The following is a 12,507-nucleotide window of genomic DNA, read 5'->3' as shown; positions in this document are numbered from 1 at the left end:
TGTTACATTAGTAATTGTCAATACTATTTAGGGCAGATAGTATGTAGCCTACATTGGGACGCAGGGCTAGTGTGTCCGAGAGCGCGCTCGACAATGCGCGAGAGAGACCGAGTGTGTCCGAGAGTCCGCGAGCGCCAGTGCGCGAGAGAGACCGAGTGTGTCCGAGAGTCCGCGAGCGCCAGTGCGCGAGAGAGACCGAGTGTGTCCGAGAGTCCGCGAGCGCCAGTGCGCGAGAGAGACCGAGTGTGTCCGAGAGTCCGCGAGCGCCAGTGCACGAGAGAGACCGAGTACGTCTGCGCGCGAGAGAGACCGAGTGTGTCTGAGCATTAGTAAATTGGTACATAGTAATATATAATTACTATATAAGAGGCATGGAAGTTCAATAAATGGAGAACAATATAAATAAAACCAACAATTAAATTCTTACCACTGAATTAGCAGACTGTGATTTGAATCAGATAGACAGAAGATGAAAACATTTTCTTGTCTGTCCCAAGCCTACCACTACAAGGAGAATATTTTTTCCACAATTTGCAGCACTGAATTTTTCATTCTTTACTCTAAATGACTCAAAGAAACTTCACTATATGCTCGGAAAGGATGAGCTGCAAAATACTTTACACACCATACCTGGTGGTCAATACATTGCATTTGTTTTTATTGTTTTTAAATTGTATTTTATTGTATATTTATTTTATATACATTGTTTTTATAATTAATATTAGGATAGACTAGAGATATTAGCTTCTGTTATCATTATCATTATTATTATTATTGTTGTTGTTGTTATTATTATTAACTATTATCCGACTGCACAAGACTTGTCTTTTGTGTGCATGTGCTTGTCAAATAATGTCAAACATTTTGTTAAAGATTATAACATCTTTTTTTTTTTCAATATTGATTTTTATTGGTTTTATGACAACAACAACAACAACAACATAACAACGAAAAAAAAAAAAAACATATACACCCACCCACCCACACAGAAAAAGGGCCAGAGTACATTACAAATGACATAAGTGCCTAAAATAATTACAAAGAAGAAAGATCAAACACATAAAGATTATAACATCTTTGACAAAACCCCAAAAACCATGTTTGTGAGTGTGTGCATCTGTGAGTGAGAGTTTGTGAGTGTGTGCGTCTGTGAGTGAGAGTTTGTGAGTGTGTGCGTCTGTGAGTGAGAGTTTGTGAGTGTGTGCGTCTGTGAGTGAGAGTTTGAGTGTGTGCGTCTGTGAGTGAGAGTTTGTGAGTGTGTGCGTCTGTGAGTGAGAGTTTGAGTGTGTGCGTCTGTGAGTGAGAGTTTGTGAGTGTGTGCGTCTGTGAGTGAGAGTTTGTGAGTGTGTGTGTGAGTGAGACTTTGAGTGTGTGCATGAGTGAGAGTTTGTGAGTGTGTGCGTGAGTGAGAGTTTGAGTGTGTGCATGAGTGAGAGTTTGTGAGTGCGTGAGTGAGAGTTTGTGAGTGTGTGCGTCTGTGAGTGAGAGTTTGTGAGTGTGTGCATGAGTGAGAGTTTGAGTGTGTGCATGAGTGAGAGTTTGTGAGTGTTTGCGTGAGTGAGAGTTTGAGTGTGTGCATGAGTGAGAGTTTGTGAGTGTGTGCGTGAGAGTTTGTGAGTGTGTGCGGGAGTGAGAGTTTGTGAGTGTGTGCGTCTGTGAGTGAGAGTTTGTGAGTGTGTGTGTGAGTGAGAGTTTGTGAGTGTGTGCATCTGTGAGTGAGAGTTTGAGTGTGTGCGTGAGTGTAGTGTATAGAACAAGTTCTGATGTTCAAACAAATCCTGTTAAGTTTTCTGATTTATATTTTTCTTTATTTTTTATAAATTATTTATTGTTCTGACAGCTCAGGTATATGTGTATATGTGTGTGCATTACAACTAATATTACAACTGATCAAAAACAAAAGTCACTAAGATTAGAACATAAGGTCCCACTTTATATTAAGTGGCTTTAAGTACTATGTACTTACATGTACTTACATTGAAATTAATAATTTGATCCAATGTACTTATTGTGTAACTACATGTTTTTACATTGTACTTACATTTTAAAAATTCCTGCAGGTAATTACAACTGTAATTAATTTATGTAATTACATTTGTAATTACACAGTTGACCCTTCCCTTACATCTTAAACGTACCCAATCAACCACACCTGTCCCTAACCTTACCCGTATCACACCTCAATAGCAGCAAAAGTGTTTTACAATGCAACATGAACACAATAAGTACATTGTACTTATTTTTTGATGTAAGTACATAGTACTTAACGCCACTTAATATAAAGTGGGACCGAGCATAATTCTGAGAAATGATGCTATTAATATATATCTGAATAATTTTTGCTCTAATAATTATATAAGGACCTCGATGCGAAGCAGAGCTTGAACATCTGACAGCTAAATACCATGACAATCATATTTAAATTATAATTTTAAACAATTATAGGAATTATTCAATTCAATATTACATTTCATATACTTAAATGTCATATATATACTTAGTATACTGTATAGCATTTAATATTTTTATGACAACTTAAACCTTGTCTTGATATGAAGAGTTCAGATGCAAAAGCCTCTAAGTGCCATCTGAAATTTTCTTCTATGATCATTTTTATCAAGCTCGTATATTTAAGTTCAGTAGTTTGACTTAAATGACAATTTAAATAACCTTTGAATTGTCATTTAAGTGAAATTACTGAACTTGATCAAAATGATGATTCTAGAAGAAAATTTCAGATTCTGAACTCTTCATATCATCTTTTCTTGAAATAAGCAAACATTTGAATTGCTATTCAACAGGCAAGCATCACAATTACACACATCTGAATACATTCAAAAACAGTTCTAATATTTCAAATTCATCTTCATTCCAAGCCACTAACAATAACAGTGGCAGCAAATGTGTTTCCAGTTTTCGCAAGGATTGTGTGTGCCAGCGTGCTACTTTCCAAATGCATTTAGGATCATGCCTGAGTCTATGAAAATACTGGCTAGTGAACATGAGAGATCGGAACCCACAAAAAGAGGCTTGAATAAAACCCAAATAAAATCTACACATAACATGCCATTTTAACTTTTTGTTTATAAAACAAACATGAAAAACCCAGTGATCTTTTCTGTGAAATTTTTCTTTGAAATATTTCAGGTATCTATTCAAGCTAAAATACTCACTCATATTATCATCATAATGCCTTTGCATGGATTATATTCAGATTACCTCAGTGCAAACCGCTCTGTGCTCTAAATAAAAGAAGAGAGTAAAGAGGTGAACTTACACAGAACCCAGGCACCGAAGGGACGAGTCTAAACTGAATGAAAAACTAAAAATCTGAAACTTCTTATAGAATCTTTTCAAGCCACTCCTCAACACCAAAATTTCCATTTTAGGAGAAGATGACTTTCAAGTCATGCATAAGCAGACCCACACATGCGCGATAAGATTCATCATTTGTTTATCTTCACCATCAAAACGCTTGAATGCAAAGTGTTCACATTCAACGTTTGGATAATTGCATATGCTTACAGCTTCATGTTTGTTGCTTCCGTTAATTGAATTGAATTGAATATTTCTATCAGTGCATTTATAACAGGCTAAAGGAATAGTTCACCAAAAAGGAAAACGTTTCATCATTTCCAGGAATGCACATGGTTATTTTTTGCTATTGAATAAGCTCTAAAATGATTCAAATGCACACACACAAATCACCATTAAAGTAGTCCAAATGATTGTGTACTCTTTTGCTTTTAATGTGATGCTGAATCAACACTGAGTGCACATTAAAAGCAGATCATTTGATCCCATCATGGCCCGTTCCAGGCAGTACCTGTATCTGTGGACATTTCCTCTCAGTCTGTGGTCCGTCAGCAAGAACACGAGAGAATTCTGGCTTCAGATCCCAGCTTCTCTTCCTAACAACATGTACCTTGACTAATGCAGTCTGTATACAGATAAACACAAATAGACACGTTCCAACACCGCATGTAAGGCATACTAAACACAAGCATGAAGTGACCATTTTAACCATTCTTTATGTCAGGCAAGAGAAGCATTTTATAATATATTAGAACCTCATTTAAAACATGGTAATTCACAGAAACATTAGCAGATTTATTCATCTTTTTACTGGATTTGATTCCAGATGGAATTTGATTAGCTCGGGTTCAGAAATTCTGCTTGGATGTGTTTAGCGTTGGGTTGGTTAAATCTTATTGAAATCGAAAATAGCTTGGCTAATTCCTTTATTCGTGCATCTTTAACACTGTTTTATTTATATTGTTAGTTCTCAACGGGTGGATCATCAAGTCTGTTCTGACAGGGTCCATTCATCTTTAAGGAGATTCTTGTTTAGTTTTGTATGATAAACAGTTTGGAACTGTACTGGGTCACCACTTGATGTCCAATGTAAAATATCGGAAGAAAAACTAGTTGTGAACCACAGTTTCTGATGCATATGTAGCTTCAAAACTAATAATAGAGTCTTGGACATTTTCAACAACCAGAGAAATCTTAAAATGAATAAAATTCCTTGACATTGTATTTCTTATATAACATAAACATGATGAATGTAAATACAAATGTATCATAATCTCATGTAGCCAAACATTTTGACTTCTGCCTGTGACTACATAGCAGATTAATCTGACCAATAACAGCCCATTTAAGCCCTATTCGGACGGGATTAGAAGGGTAGATGTGATTTTACCACAGGACCTCTGTAATATTACAGGTGACATATCATGAAAATCTGACTTTTTCCGTGTTTAAGAGCTATAATCGAGTCCACGCTGTATCTGGCAACCCAGTAACATGAAAAGTGACAACCCAGTAACTTTGTTTTCGTAAGCCTTTCTCTGCAAGCATGTCCAAAAGTAAGCTGATCAGATTTCGTCCTCTTCTGACGTAGGAAGGGGATCTTATTATAATATATAATTCCGTGTAGACTACTTTTTGATCATTTCATTTCCGGTGTGGAATGGAATAACGAGAAATGAAAACCAGCTCATTTATTCGTTTCTTAGTTCAGTTTAAAAAACGAAAAATTTGATTTTGGCTCGATTTTTCATTTTTCGTTTGTGGTTCACAAATGGGTTTATGGGTTCGATATTTCATTTGCACACATGGGCGGCGCTGAAACGCCCCTTTCATCTGATACATACAGACGGATGGTCTGGGAACGCCCCCGGGAACGCACCGTCACGTGATGTGAATTTAGCCCGGGGGAAAACATTGTCTTGGTGCTAATTGAAATACACGGGACAATCATGCCAAAGAGTTGCTGTGTCCTTTTCTGTACTGCCAATAAACAAACAAATTATGAATTGAAGTTCTACATTCTTAAATTAGGCAGTGGGCCAGATTTGTCTACATCCCTTACGAAATAGAACTATAGTAATCCTATAAGATTTCTATAGTAGTGTATAATACTTCTGTGATGTTCTGTAATACCTCTGGTAGCCTACTTCTATATGTCCCAAAATACTATAGTATATTCCTATAAAGATTACTATAATATTTTGTCCCAAAATACTACAAGATTCCTATAGTTGTTTTAAGGGATGTCTCATTCACATTAGCGTTATCAGCTGAAGGCTCGCTTGATAGGCCAATCGCGAACCTATGGAGTAGTTTGAGGTCTACACTCAATACAGACCATCAACCAACTGCAGAACCGCAGAACCATACGTCATCAAGGATTAATAGTTTGGAGTGAAGCATACGTACAATTGGTAAGTGACAAGGTTTTATGGAGTTATAGTATGCAACATATACGAAAGTTGATTGAGTTATTGGCTAATGTTACCGCTACAGCTACACCTGGAGATTCAACATGATAACAAAATAATATGTCTGGAAACGACAAATCCGGCCATTTGGTTGGGTCATTGACCCAGTTTTTAATTAAATAAGGGCAATCATAACCTATTGCAGTTAATTTAGCAATGTACAGTTGCCGGTCGACAGGCGTTGTTCGCAGTGTTTTCCCCCACGCCGACTCCACCCTGACCACGCCCCCAACTATGACTAGATGCCGACTGTATGCGCTCCGCCTTCAGTAAGCTACGAGCTTTTCTTTCTGTCAGGCAGAATAAGAGTCAGTACGAGTGCGGCACTGACAAATGCACTTTAATAAAATAATGTCTGAAACCACCACTCACTGTTAACTACGCACAATATTTGAAGCAGAAATATGTTGCTGGTCACGTAATTCGTGCTGCTGCGACTTACAAGTGGAAATAAAAATCAATAATAGGCTGAACTGTACCATGATATTTTTTATTTTATTTTTATTTTTAGTAAGGACCATGTACAATTTCCAACATAAATGTTACCATTTGATGCATTGTACTAGAGTTAGCCACAGGCTAATTTACATCTGCAGTCCATTAAAAAAATAAAAAAAATTCAAATAACTCTCCCCCACCCCCTAACCACACACACACAAAACACATTCTGTCAATCACCACATCAAACACCACACCCCTTTCCAGTTGGTAATCATGGTGATGTTTTTTGTCGGTGGAGCTGGAGGCAGAACGATTCCCCTGGGCGCTTCACTAACGCTAGTTTGCAAGTTTTGTTAGCTTGTTTTTTAACAATGACTGGAGAAAATCAGATTTTATCTTAATGTGTAAGGTCACTCACTGTCCAGGACCGCGGTTGTTATTTGCAAAAGTTCATTTTAACGGACGGAACCTGATTGGCTGACCCGCTCAGTCAATGGATGGATGATCTGACAGGATTAACGTTAACGCTACCTCCGGTTGAGTGGCCTGACTTCTACACCTACCCGATAGAGAAACCAAGCATAAACTGAGGGCATATAAATCTTTAGATGCCTATAACTATGTGCTGAATGGTCACGTACAAGACTTGTATTGTGTGGTACGATCCGAAGACGACCATGTAAAGAGTGACATTACAGTGCAATTTTAATGATGTGATTATTTTCTAGAAATAAAAATTCTAGATACAGCAAATTCATTTTTTAACTATGTATTTGATTATTCTTTCTAACCAGGTTCTTCAAAAAGTCGTCACAATCAAACACAACAATGTAGGCTATACAATCATAGATGATTCACAATCACAATAGTTTCGAAAACATTAGGCCTACGCGATAAAATTTCAAATTGGAGCCTGTACTCCGTCGATTCTTGCACCCAACAATACGACATTTAATTATAATAATAGTATTTTAAGCTCCTTATAGCCGAATCTGTGCTGGTTTATATTGACCGCCTTCAGTTTTCCCCATGGTTTTGCCTCCAGCTAACGTTGTGATGTAATTGTGACGTCGGCGCAAAAGGGGTCTATATGTCCGTAACATGTACCACTCTCGTCTTTTATTTGCATCAAAAGGCAGGTAGGTGTATGTGACATATGTAAGCTATAAATAATTTTAACGTTGTTCTTTACAACATGTTTCCTTGTCAGCTCTGCGGGAAAACATGTGATACCCCATATGTGAAACATATGAAAATACACAGCAATGTCTCAAATATTGTATTTCGTTGCTGCATACTTAACTATAATAGGAAGTTTAAAAAACATGCTGGTTTGAAATCTCACGTGTACAGACACCATAAAGGATATATGGCAGAAACCACAATGTGCACTAATTTCCTTGGAATGACATGTTGGTTTGTGTAGGGCCAAAAGTTCTTCTTTATCTGAGTTTATTTCTCATGTCAAAATGCACATTAAAGAGGGATGAAAAGTCACATGCCCTTTCAAGCAGTGTGGTAAAACATTTACTGTTAAATCAACATTTACATTTCATTTGTCCAGAAAACATAACGAAAATATAGGAGGCTTAATTGACTCCATTACAGCAAACCCTGAAGCCAGCTGCTCTCAGATTCAGGACATTAATGTTCAGTCTGTTTCACAGACTGATGCTGGTGAAAATGATGAGAAACCAGATGTTAGTCCTAAAAATATTGCCAACACTTTGTTTCTAAGGAATCTTGCTCTGTTTCTCTTGAAATTGCCTCCAGCCTCAGCCATTCAGACAATCACTGAAGACATGCAGTCAACACATGAAATCAATAAGTCCCATTTGCTTTTCAGACTTCAGGAAAAGTTCATCTCACTTAATGTTCCAGAAGCAATGAGAAAAATGGTACTTGACGATCTTAAAGCTGAAGATATTTTTACATCCTGTAATAGCCATACATTAATTGTATCAATTTTATTCTGTATATATCAAGTTGTGTCTGTACAGATCAAGTGGATTTTAACTGCATGTTCGATATGTTGTATTACTCATATAGTCAGAAACGGTCACTTTGGATCTCACCAGCATGCAGCACACTCCTTCCTTATCAGCTGAGAGCTCCTCACCACAGCCTTGCTCTTCTAATATGTCGGTAACTATGGAGAATCAAGCTGTCTTAAAGACAGTCAGCCATCTACATCTCATTTTAGGAAATCGTGGTCAAATACCTTTCAAGTACCATTGCAGCTCATGCCTGCAGAAATTCAGTCAGCTATCTCCTCTGAGAACTTGGAGACCTTCACCACCAGCAAGACGACAAATGGTCAGGGTGCTTGCAGATGAAATGAGAAAATTTGAGCCAACCCCAACACGTGCCCAGTGTCTTACCATTTGTAAAGCGATTGTCCATCAATATCCCAAGAGCTTTGCGGATCAGCTTCATGATGGCCGAGTTATACGGGAAGGTTACAGCTCACTTTTGGCCCAGATCAAGACAAGAATAGATAACCTCAGTCGGACCACTAGCTTCTGACATCTGGCAGTGCGGACTCACTGACACATATGGTTGCACCCGGTTTCAGCCTGATCTTCCTTTAGAGGAGACAGATGTCTCCATTGAGACTAAACGTCAGAAGCTGGAGCATCTCTACTGTCAAGAAGGTGCAAAGGGAGCTGAGAAAGCCGAAGTAGAAAAACTGATGGAGACAACTTTCTGCCTGCCACGAAGCCAAATAAATAGTGTGCCAGCACCTTTTGTTGCGGAGTTGATGGAAAAGTGGCCTTTTTTCAGAACGGCCTGTTTTGATTTTGAGCTTCTCACTGACATTAATGTCCTGCGTGCACTCAAACTTTCTATGGAGGAGTGTGGAAAGAGCATTTTTTAAAAGCAAGCCGACCAACTCTGAAGTCAAGTCAATCCTTTCCAAAGATGAACCTATTGATTCATCTTACCACATTGTTCAACTCCTAATGGCTCACTTCATTCTTCAAGAAAATGTAAGTTTATCTTTAGTTCTTACAACGAACACCTGTATAGGAATGGTTCAACCAAACATGATAGTCCTCTCATCATTTACTCCCATCAAAATATCATATTTTTTGTCATACAAGTTTGAATCAACATAAAGGTGAGTAAATGATGAGTGAATGATCATTTTGGATAAACTATTCCTGTTCTGAGAACAAAAAGCCTTTTACCTCTGTAGAATATTATCAACGTTATCAGTGTCGTGGAAATACTTAATACGAACTTCTTTACTACGGACAATTTAAACAACTGGCAGTTGTTTAAAATAAAATACAATACAATACAATACTTCCCTAAAGTAAGGTGATGGCGTCCCGTCAATGAAGCTACTTTCACTACCTCAAAACTTTGATGTTCTTTTGTTTTCTTTTGAGCGTAGAATCTGTTTCTCAGCTGCCGGGAGATCACTGGTCACGACAACCAAGTGAATCTCCTGAATAGAAAGATACATGTTCATTTATATCATACAGTTGAGTAAAAATCAATGTCACTCAAGTCTTATTCACTGTGATTTGTTCTGGTGATTGGTTTGTAATGATCTGAGCTAGTCATTCTACTGTGTTAAGCACTTTTTGTTAAGTATATGGCCTGTATATATGGAGCATCCTATAAATGTTTCTCTGTACATTTTGAAAATACCCATTACATAAAATATTTCTATCACATTAGCAAGTAGCACATTAAGATTTGTCAGCTGTCTTAAATTGTTATCTTTGACAATAGATGTCTGCCACTCCTGCTGACCTCGAAAAGACGGGTAACCTGCCTCCTCCCTCGTTTGATCCTGCTTGGTAAGTATATCATATTAGATATGTCTGCAATTTGTTTCACTTAAGGCTCACACAAGTTTTACTATTATGAGAGGATTCACATTTATGTGCTTGATTCTAGAGTTTACTGTCTTTGAATCATGTTTTATTGCACTGTGCTGGTTTGAATTTGAGGACATTTTTATTCATCAAAGCCAAGTTTGAGTCTTTACAACATAATCACTACCCTTTATTGTATTGTAAACTTTTTTTCCCTTTCGGAAGCTGGCTCAGCATTAAGTTAAAAACACTAAAACAAGCTTTCCTTTTCCTTTTTTTTTATTTTTATAGAGATATTGTAGGTCTTGTTATCTTGTAAGACATGACATTGTGTGCCTTTTTTCAGGTTATAAAATAATGTATTAATTTCTCACTACCTTTTCTACACCAAGCTCTCCAGAGATCATAGAATAATATAATATAGCTATAACTGTAATTTTACAGCATATAGCTGTTAAATACCGTGCTGTAAAATTACAGTTTTATACTGTAGTTGTCAAAACAGTATTTAGCTGTTAATTTTAAAAACGGTAATACACCGTATTTTTACAGTATGATGCTGGCAAACACAGCTGCCAGTAGTTTACCGTTTTTTTACAGGATTATTTTTTTACAGTGTACTTTTTGTGAAGACGAGCACATATCTTACAAAGGTTCCGGTTCGGTTTAGGCTATTGTAGTTTTTAATGCTTGTTATGTTCCTAACACATTTAAACTTCTATCTATCTATCTATCTGTCTATCTATCTATCTATCTATCTATCTATCTATCTATCTATCTATCTATCTATCTATCTATCTATCTATCTATCTATCTATCTATCTATCTATCTATCTATCTATCTATCTATCTATCTATCTATCTATCTATCTATCTATCTATCTATCTATCTATCTGACTGACTGAGCTTCCTTTGAGAAAAATAGCAGACCACCTTTTTAAAACTGATATTTAAAACGGTGGTCTGCTATATTTCACAAAGGAAGCCCATTTGTGCGGTCGTTGGCGTTATATGAGAAGGACATTTTGAATATGAGCCTACTGTAAAATTAGCTGGCTTAAAAATGCGGATTGATAAGTGCAGAGTTATTCCAGACGGCTCCCGGTGCTGTTCATATTGGAATTGTGTAATCACAGATTATGAACAGATGTTTTCAGAGGTGGACAAAGTACAACTTGCATTGTTGTGTGTAATACTTACAGTACCGTATGCCTCTGAATCTATGTCTGCCTTCCTACCCTCATATCAATATCAAATTTATTTCTAGAACACAGTTCCAGTAGTGGGATTGAATGTGAGATTGAATAAGTCACTCAATAACGTCCACAATGGTTTCGGACCCCCAAATGGCTGTTCCCTCAAATACTGCCCTATTTAAAGTTTTTTGGCTTTTAGTATGAATATGTTAGACTATAAGCTAGTGTGCACCAAAACAATGACAAAATTCGCATTTAGAAGACCAAACCCAACGTTAAAAATGAAAATCAGTTTCAAGTACAGTAAAATCAAGTAAAGTACAGATACTCAAAAAGTGTACTTAAGTACAGTACTCAAGTAAATGTCCTTTATTACTGTCCACCTCTGGATGTTTTACACAACAAGGATATATTCCCATTGGGTTGTCGGGTTTTCATGTTTAATGGGAACTAGACATAATGATTTTTATACTGTACAAACTGTGTTATCCCCTAACTCAGTTATGGGTAGGTCATCTACGTACATCTAATGTTATGGACATAATTATCATGGTACAGTTCAGCCTATTATTAACTTTTATCTAAAGAGATATTTGAACTACACTGTATTTATCAATGTAAAATACATCATGCTAAACTAATCTGTCATACTGTGGCTCACATTATTGGGGTCGCTTGCAAGTTGCAGCAGCACGAATTACGTGACCAGCAACATATTTCTGCTTCAAAAATTGTGCGTAGTTAACAGTGAGTGGTGGTTTCAGACATTATTATATTAAAGTGCATTTGTCAGTGCCGCACTCGTACTGACTCTTATTCTGCCTGACAGAAAGAAAAGCTCGTAGCTTACTGAAGGCGGAGTATTTTGACCAATCAGATGAAAGGGGCGTTTCAGCGCCGCCCACGTGTGCAAATGAAATATCGAACCCATAAACCGATTTGTACACCATAAACGAAAATGAAAAATCGAGCCAAAATCTCATTTTTTGTTTTTTAAACTAAACTAAAAAACGAATAAACGAGCTGGTGCATAACTGGTACATCAAAAAGTACACGGACCCAGAAGCAGCCTGGTTACCAGCTCTAACGCAATGTAATCTTTACCTACATTGTCCATAATGATTACTCAAATGGCACATTCGGACGGGACTATTGATACTTTGCAGTCACGTGATATCTGGCGGGCAACAAACGCGGTTAGTGCATCCAATCGCACAACAACTATCTGGCATGTCGTGTACACTTCAAAACAC

The 12,507-nt window shown here is 37.2% G+C and overlaps 1 protein-coding gene across 2 annotated transcripts in view; it reads right to left on the bottom strand.

Annotated features, from left to right (window-relative positions):
* The window catches only part of LOC308682044 (collagen alpha-6(VI) chain), a 39,585-nt gene extending 36,287 nt beyond the window's left edge, over positions 1-3,298 (bottom strand). For both annotated transcript variants that reach the window (XM_081351488.1, XM_081351487.1), the window contains exon 1: positions 3,278-3,298. The gene's annotated coding sequence lies outside the window, so the exon portion shown is untranslated. The remainder of the gene's footprint in view (positions 1-3,277) is intronic.
* Positions 3,299-12,507: the final 9,209 nt, after the last annotated feature.

This window comes from Scardinius erythrophthalmus (assembly GCF_964197995.2).
Source record: "Scardinius erythrophthalmus genome assembly, chromosome: 21".
NCBI lineage: Eukaryota > Metazoa > Chordata > Actinopteri > Cypriniformes > Leuciscidae > Scardinius > Scardinius erythrophthalmus.
This window is presented reverse-complemented; position numbering and strand designations above follow the sequence as displayed.